The sequence below is a fragment of the Amphiprion ocellaris genome, chromosome 17 (genome assembly GCF_022539595.1).
Source record: "Amphiprion ocellaris isolate individual 3 ecotype Okinawa chromosome 17, ASM2253959v1, whole genome shotgun sequence".
Lineage (NCBI taxonomy): Eukaryota > Metazoa > Chordata > Actinopteri > Pomacentridae > Amphiprion > Amphiprion ocellaris.
Window position 1 is genome coordinate 31,319,551 of NC_072782.1, and position 8,790 is coordinate 31,328,340.

General features: G+C 37.5%; 1 long non-coding RNA gene across 1 annotated transcript in view; it reads right to left on the minus strand.

The window, feature by feature from the left end:
• LOC129350949 (uncharacterized) overlaps positions 1 to 8,604 on the minus strand; it is a 38,620-nt gene extending 30,016 nt beyond the window's left edge. Inside the window, exon 1 of the long non-coding RNA XR_008604547.1 lies at positions 2,102 to 8,604. This is a non-coding gene — a long non-coding RNA (uncharacterized LOC129350949). The remainder of the gene's footprint in view (positions 1 to 2,101) is intronic.
• Positions 8,605 to 8,790: the final 186 nt, after the last annotated feature.

Below are 8,790 nucleotides of genomic sequence, written 5' to 3' on the forward strand. Positions count from 1 at the left end.
GCTGACTCTCCTGGTATTTTTTCTGTTGGAAAAATACAATTAAGGTCCATATTTTATATTTCAGTATTTAAAAGTTTGTAAAAATTAAAAAGGATAGCTTTGTTTAAACATAAAACACTTATCTGACACACCTCCAAATTTTACTTGATTTAAGAAAAGAGCCATAAAATTATAGAAGAATGTTATAGACTGATTTCCTATTAGCCAGCTACTTATTAGCAGTTTACTTAGTAGCAAGCCATTTAATAGCAGCTAACTTAGTTGCAAGTTACTTGTTAGCACTATACCTATTAGCAAGCTACTTATTAGCAAGCTACTTGTTAGCAGTCTACTTACTGACAAGCTTCTTATTAGCTGCCTACTTATTAGCAAGCTACTTGTTAGCTGCTTACTTACTGACAAGCTACTTGTTAGCAGCTTACTTACTGACAAGCTACTTGTTAGCAGCCTACTTACTGACAAGCTACTTGTTAGCAGCTTACTTACTGACAAGCTACTTGTTAGCAGCTTACTTATTAGCAAGCTACTTGTTAGCAGCCTACTTACTGACAAGCTTCTTGTTAGCTTCCTACTTATTAGCAAGCTACTCATGAGCTTGCTCACGGAAACAACAAGAAAAAGCTGGTAGCTAGCGCATGTTAAACCAAATTTTATCATGTTTCCTTGACAAAATATTTATTTTCTGTGTTCCAGTAAAGACGCTGAAACATTATTTTAACATTTTTTCATTAGAACTCACAAAATTACATTTAATCCAAGCCACACAAAAGACAGCTCTGTGAGGTACCAGTGGCTTTAAACTTAACAGAATAGCGCCATACATGGTAAAGAAATTTGCACTTTTTAAAATTGTTTTTGAACTGTGTAATTTTACAGATCTCACTAATTGCAAATAATAGCCAGTAAATTCACATAAAAACAATATTAATTTACATGTTTTAAACTTAAATAAAAAACAGGCCAAAACTGAAAATGTCATCCACCTCAAAAACAAATATTTCTTATTAAATGGTATTTTTTTTCTTTTACAGTTCTTGGCATTAAAATTACAGTTTAAAAAAAAGAACTATATTTAAAAAACTATTATCAGTTCCACAAAAATCTAGTGTAATTTTTTAAAAGAACCCCTAAATGTGCCTCAAACAACCATCATAAAATGGTTCCTTTAGGCATCTTAAAGATGCTCCAAAGAACTTTAGCAAGAATAGGTTCTTTAAGGAACCATTTTCTAGATCAGTGGTTCTCAACTGGTCTGGGCCTGGGACCCACCATAAAACTGAAATGACAAGTCGTGACCCAAACAATATTTCTCCAAAAATCAACAATTTATTGATTGAGCGTTCGAAGACAAAACTTTTAAACCTGAACTCAAGTACTTCACAACAACTCAAAATCAAGCAGCAATACTAATTCAAGTACTGAGGACTTTGAAACAAGTAGAACAATAGCCTCAAGTAGTTCTCAGGATATATAAAAGTGCATTTTTTTTCTACAAAAAAAGTGCAATTCAACAAAACCAGTAGCTTCTCATAATACTGCACAAGTCTGCAACAATGCTGTTGTAGCTGGAGAAACTATGTATAGAAATATGAGCAAAAGAGTCCAAAACATGAAAACTGATGAAGTGCATTCAACAAATTATTAAAGTGAAGAAATGCTTAATGTTCTGATCAATCTCAAAATGTAAACACAATAAAACATTTTTCAAAGGGCTTAACTATATTTGAAAGCCAATATTTGGGGAAAAAATAGTGTGCAATATTGAAAGAAAAGTGTGTTTTTAAGCACTTACAAATAAACAAAAGTCACAAGTCACAATAAAAGTACTGCAGAACTACATGAAGTTCTAATGGCTTAGCTGAGGATGCTTTTTGGCCTTTACAAGAGTCTCAAAATCTGGCTGTATGCATGATAAAGCAACTCTGAGGTCATGCTCAATGTTCAGTTTATTTGGGTATTTTGTTTTCAGCTGAACAAGAGCTGAGAAGCCACATTCACAGAGGTATGTGGTGCTGAATGGTAGGAGGATTTTTACAGCTCGACTAGCAATGGAGGGATACTCTCTCATCACATCGTTGCACCAGAACTGGGAAAGGCTTACCTCTGTGAATTTCTTTCTGAGAGTGCGGTCACATGATAGCTCCACCAGCTGACATTCATCGCTGCTAGGCAACGTGATGCTTTCCATGTTTATTCCAAACGGGTCGCGCACCCAGTCGTCCTCGGGTTGTTTATCGGGAAAGTAGTCGTTAAACCGCTCGAAAAGTTTATTCAGATGCGTGCTTTTGGACTCCTTTGTCTTCGATGTAGGAACATCCATATTTAATGTACTCGCTGTCGTACTTGCGTTTAGCCATGCTGCTGTTGCTATGAAAACATGCAGTTTCTTCTACAGTAATACGAGTGTCCTCACCGGTCGCTGCTGATACGACGACCCCCCTGCGGGTGCGGAGGGGAACTACAATGACTCGCCACTAAATTGGGTTATCTTTATTTTTCGTTCTTTTTAGAAAAAGGCTCGCGACCCACCAAAAACGGCCCCGCGACCCACTTTTGGGTCGCGACCCACCAGTTGAGAAACACTGTTCTAGATAGTTCTTTGTGGACTCGCCTTCTTCTTCTAATCTTATCTAATGACAGGATCTGCAAAAATCAACCAAGAATTTTTCTGCGCTCCTTTTGTTATTTTGAGTTCTGGACTGTTGGTCAGACAGAATAAAAAGATGTCCACTTGGGGTTTGGGAAACTGTAACTAGCATTTCTTACTGTTCTCTGACAATTTATTGACAAATTTATTAATTAATTGATTGAGAAATTAATCTGCAGGTAATTAAAAAATAACAATAACTGGTTATCTTCCACTAAAGAAGATAAATCAATGAAGAATGAAAGTTTGATAGATTTAAGAACCACATGAGCTCCATGAAGAAGCATCTCCTCAGAAAAGAGGTTCTTTAGTTGGTGATGGCGCTTTGAGGAAGTCAAACAGTCAAGCAGGAACTAGCTAATCAATCATTTATAGATTCTAAGGGTTGGTTGTTGGCTGCTTGTTAACTAGCGACCAGTCTTTTCTTGGAGAATTAAATTAGTGTTTTGATGTAATATTTTAATCTAAAGTTCAATTTTTTCAGGTGTTTTTCTGAAATATCCTGAACCAACCACTAGTTGTGTTGGTCTGTAAACGTTTCAGACTCGTATAGTTTAATTATGTTGACTTTTTATCTTGAAAATGCCACAGTTGGGGGTTAAACTTTGAGAATTCCTGCTATTTTTCAGTCTTAGTCGGTTAATTTGGCATCTTCTTGATTGCCAACATGCTTCTTTTCCGCTTTTATTTGATCTTTTTCTCGATTTCTCGCTGCCCAGTAATTTCCCCCTCAGAGACGTTTATACCATCTTCTGCTCCATCGTTTTTCCTTTTGTGTCGGTTCTTTTCTTCCTCCTAACCGTCCGTCGGTGTGACTTTAATGACTCCATCAGCTCTTCTGTCTCTTCATTCTTTTCTCTTTGGCTCTCCGCTCTGTTTTCTCTCTTCGTAATCATTCCAGCATCCATCTCCTCTCATCAATCCACCTTTCTTCCCCTTTAACCCTCCTCCCCCTCTTCTTCTTCATCTTCCCCCCACCGGTTTTAATCACTCCGTCCCATCCTCCTCGCCCCGTTGCCAGGGAAACAGCGGTCCATCCTGTGGCCGTTAATCTTGTGACATTGTCTTTCTATTACCTGGGGGTCAGACGCCGATAAGGAGGACAAAGCGTGGGAAAGCTGAGAGCGAGTCACTTTAAACTGTGGTAAAATGTTGGTCTTCATTAGCACAACGGGCGGCGACGGACCGGACCACAGGGAGGATCAGGACGACAGGAAATAGATCGTTTCTTTACTGCTTTAAGGATGTTTATAGAATATACACAGGGACGCTAACAAGCTAATCCAGGACTACTTGATTTTATCATTTTGGTCCAAATTATGAGTGTAAACAGACACATTAATGGTGATAATGGATCAAACAGAGTGTGAACTAGAGCTGTGCAACGTAGCTGACAAATTTATCCCAATAAAACGTTTAATTTCAGCCCATATTGCTGATTATTGATCATTTTTAAGACCTGTTTTCAACAACCGAGTCTCCACAATTAAGCAACTAAACTGTTAATGTTTTGAAGGAAACATCTTTTCTGCAGGATTATGTTTACAAATTGCAAATACCTTTCTTGTCAGCATTATTTTTTCATTTTCCTTTTCAGCCAACCAATCATATACTAGATGGACTTGTCACCATGGTGAACATGGAGGAAAAACATCAAAAGAAAGTATTTTAACCCAAAACAAGGACATTTTTCCAAACTCTAACAAAGTAATGTTGGTTTCAAACCTTAACCAAGCTGCTAACATGTATAACTAATGAAGATGATGCTAAAGTTACTTCATCAAACTCTAAATATTGATTAGGAACATTAAGGTCAACAAGCTTGACCTAAGTGTTCATGCAGTATTAGCTAAAGACAAACTGAGCACGTCCAGTTAGCTTCTGAGCACGAATTCCAGAAATAAAACAACAATGGTAGAAGCATTTACCCCCCAAAAATTAACAGTCTGACTTTATGTCTGCAAGATATTCCCATTTATAGGTTTTTCTTTTCTCAAAGTTGATGAAGTTGGGCCCAATGATTTATGTGCTAAATGCTAAAAATTAGTTTGCCTTGCTAATTAGAATTTAGCTTTTGGACAAACCAATTTCACTTGCGGCAGATATTTTGAAACCAAGTAATGTTGTCAAACTCTGCCCAACCTACTGACACGTAAAAGTGTCAAGGTGTGACATTTTTTCTTAAAACAAACCAAAAAGGAATGAAAAATGAAAGTCCAGTTGCTGGTTTTTGCCTCCAAACATGCATTTTGTCGTTCTTTCAAAATGGCCACCTTTCCCGCCACATCACAGGTCACAAATTACATTAACTTCAGAATAAAATCCATATTTAAGAATGTAGTTTAGTTGTAGAGCAATGTAATTTTGTGGAGACTGATGAGGGAAAATAATTATTATAAATTTTGCCCCCTCAGCCTGGAGAGCATACATAAGTCTTCATTTTGATGTCAACACAACAAATAGTTTAATTCATGAGTGGCACTATAAATAACTCTTGATTGAGGTATATTTTCGTCTGCAGAGCTGCTGTTCTGCACTAAACATGTAACTCAGGTGCTGCAATCGAGCTATCGTGATAATTAGCTAATTTCAGCAGGAATCTTTGTCATTCTGTCAGTTTTTTTCTTAGTAGCAGGAAAACAAAGGTACTTTCATGAAGTCAAACTAGAGAAAAAAATCACTTCAATCCAGTGTTTAGTGGAATAGAGTTCCATCTTTCTGGATTTGTTTTCATTTTTTCCCCACTCTCACCCCAACCGGTTGAGGCAGATGGCCGCCTTCCCTGAGCCTGGTTCTATTGGAGGTTTGTTTTTACAATCTGCAAATCTGTGCTATAGAAATACAATTTAAAATTTTACTTCTCTTCCCTGTGAATGTAGTCATGATTTTATTCCGTTTTGCCCCAAACCTCCTCGTTTGTCTGATTTCTTTCAGCCTCTTCAGTGGTTTCCCTTCAGTTTCTATCTCTGCCTGCAATTGGGACCTTATTCGTCGCTGCGTCCCCCCTCTTCTTCTTCTTCTTCTTCTTCTTCTCTCTGTAGAAATCAATGGTCTCTCAACAGGAGGTCACGGGGTGGAAGGCGGCGGCGTCGCAGCTTTTCAATTACCAGCAGCCTGCAGTCGCCACAACACAATAAAACACACAACGAAACACAACACACACCAGCGCCGACGGGCCACAGTCAGAGTAAAGAGCAAAGGATTGGAAATGAAAGGATGCTGAACAGAGAGAAGATAGAAGAAGCTGAGATGAATCAAACAGGGAGGAAGAAAAAAACAAAGGAAGCGAAGGAATTTAAGTAGCAGAAGGAAGACGTGAAGGACACAGAGGAGATAAACAGCAGTGATCCTCGTAAATCTGACTTCCTGTCAGTTCTTGAGCCTTCACTCATTTATACAATGTTGTCGTCCGAATCCACAAACGACCAACCGACTCCCCAGTTTGTGCTCATCTTAACGTTTATCCAGGCTGCAGAGGTTAAAATCAGATAATTAGCAGCCAATAGATGGAAAAACCCAGAGGACCGTTTATATACTCTTCTGAAGACGTCTCTGGAGAGATTTTTCTAATCATGTGGAAGAAAGAATGCTTTTATTCTGGCTGAAAGACAAAAATTGAACTAGTTTTCCAATTAAAATCAAGAAGGCAACCAGCTGGCTACTTAGTATGTTTGTAGTTGCAGGAAAAGGGGTGAAAACACTGTCTTTTCTTGATTTAAATACATTTTTTAGTGACTTTTCAATTAAAATAAACCAGATGACTACTTAGTGCGTTTGTAGTTGCAGGAAATGGGTTCAAAAAACTGTCTTTTGTGCAGCAGATTCAATATTTTGGCATCCAAATGGCTTGAGGTAATGGACTACAACCCAGAAGAGTGGGTTTTCCAAACATCACCAGTTAATTAACTTCTAGAAAAGCTGTTGGTTACATGTGTGAGATTAATATGTTTTTATTACCAGTAGCTCATAATCATGAATCTCTACACAAGACAAGATCTCATAATACTGAGATCTTTGCTTGACAATAGTCAGATATCAGGATTTCTTAGGTATCAATGGAATTCAGGGATCAAGATTTTAATATTTCAATGTTTTTTCTTATAATTATGAGGTAGTAAACTACAATTACACAATAAAGTCTTGATTTCTTGATCTCTTTTGTGAATGAAATGCACTTCTTTTTGAAAAATGGGGTTCAATAGTCGTAGGTTTGGAGCTTTAGGTTCTAGTTCCTCTACTTGAGTCCAACTATGATTGGAAACTATGATTTTGTAACGATGACCAGGAGCTAACTTTTATTTCTTTGTGGTTGTGGAAACCTAATGTTTCTACATCGCAGATCCCTCAGAAGAGTCATAGGTGTCTTGGTGGCCTCCCTCATTAGTCTCTTTCTTCTTTTCTTTGGCCATCAGACTAGACACCATCCCCACTGTGAAGCATGGTGGTGGCAGCATCATGATGTGGGGCCTTTCTGGTGAATACTAGCTTATAAATCCTTCAAAGGAGTTATGAGATATGAGAAAAAGACAAGGAGGAAAGGTAGAAGAGATAAAATGGGGTTTGGGGAGAAATACAGGAGAAAAAAGAAGAAGATGATTGAAGAGGAAGATGAGAAAACCCCATAAATGAGGAAGCGAGAGAGAAAGAACAGATAAAATAAGAATATAAAGAGGAAATAAGTGGAAAAGGGGTAAGACAAAATGTGAGATAAGTAGACCAGAGAAAAATACAAAGAAAAAACAAAAGGAGAGGAGGAAGGAAATTAAAAGGCGACATGAAACAAAGACAGTAGAGAAGAAGAAGAGATAAATAGGTGGAGAGCAGATAGAGAATCCTGGAAAATACAGAAAACGTGAGATGAAGAAATACGAGAAAGAAGAAGAGGAGGAATAAAAGGTGAGATGGGAAGAGATGAAAGCAGGTTCACGGAGGAGAAAAGAGGAGAAAATGAAATGAAGGATTGTTGCTGGCTCAGATGCAGGGATGGATGGGGGAGGACGGGGGAGGCGAGGGGTGAGGCCTCAGGGGTTATTGGGTCGTGGACAGCCAATCTCTCTCAGCTTAATCAACAGCAGCAGAGGTGATTGCAACACCGCAGGGGAGAGGTGGAAAAAAAGAAAAGATGGAGGAGGAGGAGGAGGAGGAAAAAGCAGAGAGAGATTGGAAACGATGAGAGGGGTGAGGAAGATGTGGGACAAGAGGAGGAATAAAAAGAAGAAGAGGAGGAGGAGAAGATGTGAAGAAGAAAAAGAAAGAGACAACAGTGATGCAAGAAGAAACAGAAGAAAGAGATGGAGGTGAAAAAGAGGAAATGAGAGACGGAAAAAAGAACAACAGAAAGAAAGAAAGAAAGAAAGAATACGGTTATACATGCAAAAAGAAACTGACGAAAAGGATGGAGATGAACAAAAAGATGAAAAAGAGGTTAGAAAAGATAGATAGATAGATATGCAAAATGACTAAAATGAGACATAAAAAGACCACAAAATGACTGAAAGTGACCAAAATAAGATGTAAAACAACCCCAAAAATGACAAAAATACGTTAAAGAAACTGAAATCAACAAAAAAGACATGAAAAATGACCAAATTGAGACACAAAACAACCACAAAGAGACAAAAAACGGCCAAAATGAGACAGAAAATGACCACAAAGTGACAAAACATTTTAAAGAAATGGAAAACAAGAGCAAAGAGACGGAAAATGATCAAACTGAGACACAAAATGACAGAAAATGGTCAAAATGAGACACAAAACAACCACAATGTGACAAAAAACAGGTTAATAATGGAAAAGTGACAAAACATGTTAAAGACTTTGAAAACAACAACAAAGATGTGAAAAATGACAAAATTAAGACACAAAACAACCTTAAAAATAATAATAAAAAAGAACAGGATAGTGATACAAGCATTAAGAAAAAGGAGACCAATAAAAGACAGACAGAAAGAAAGACCTAGACATGAAAGAAAACCAATAAATGAATGAAATAAAGAAAAAGACACATAAGAAAAGGATGGAGATGAAAGAAAGCGCTAGATGTGAAACAAGCACAAAGAAAGAAGTAGAAAAAGTGATGAAGATGCAAAAGACAAAAGGAAAGAGAGAAATGTATGAAATGAAGACAACAGAAAAGAAAAAGA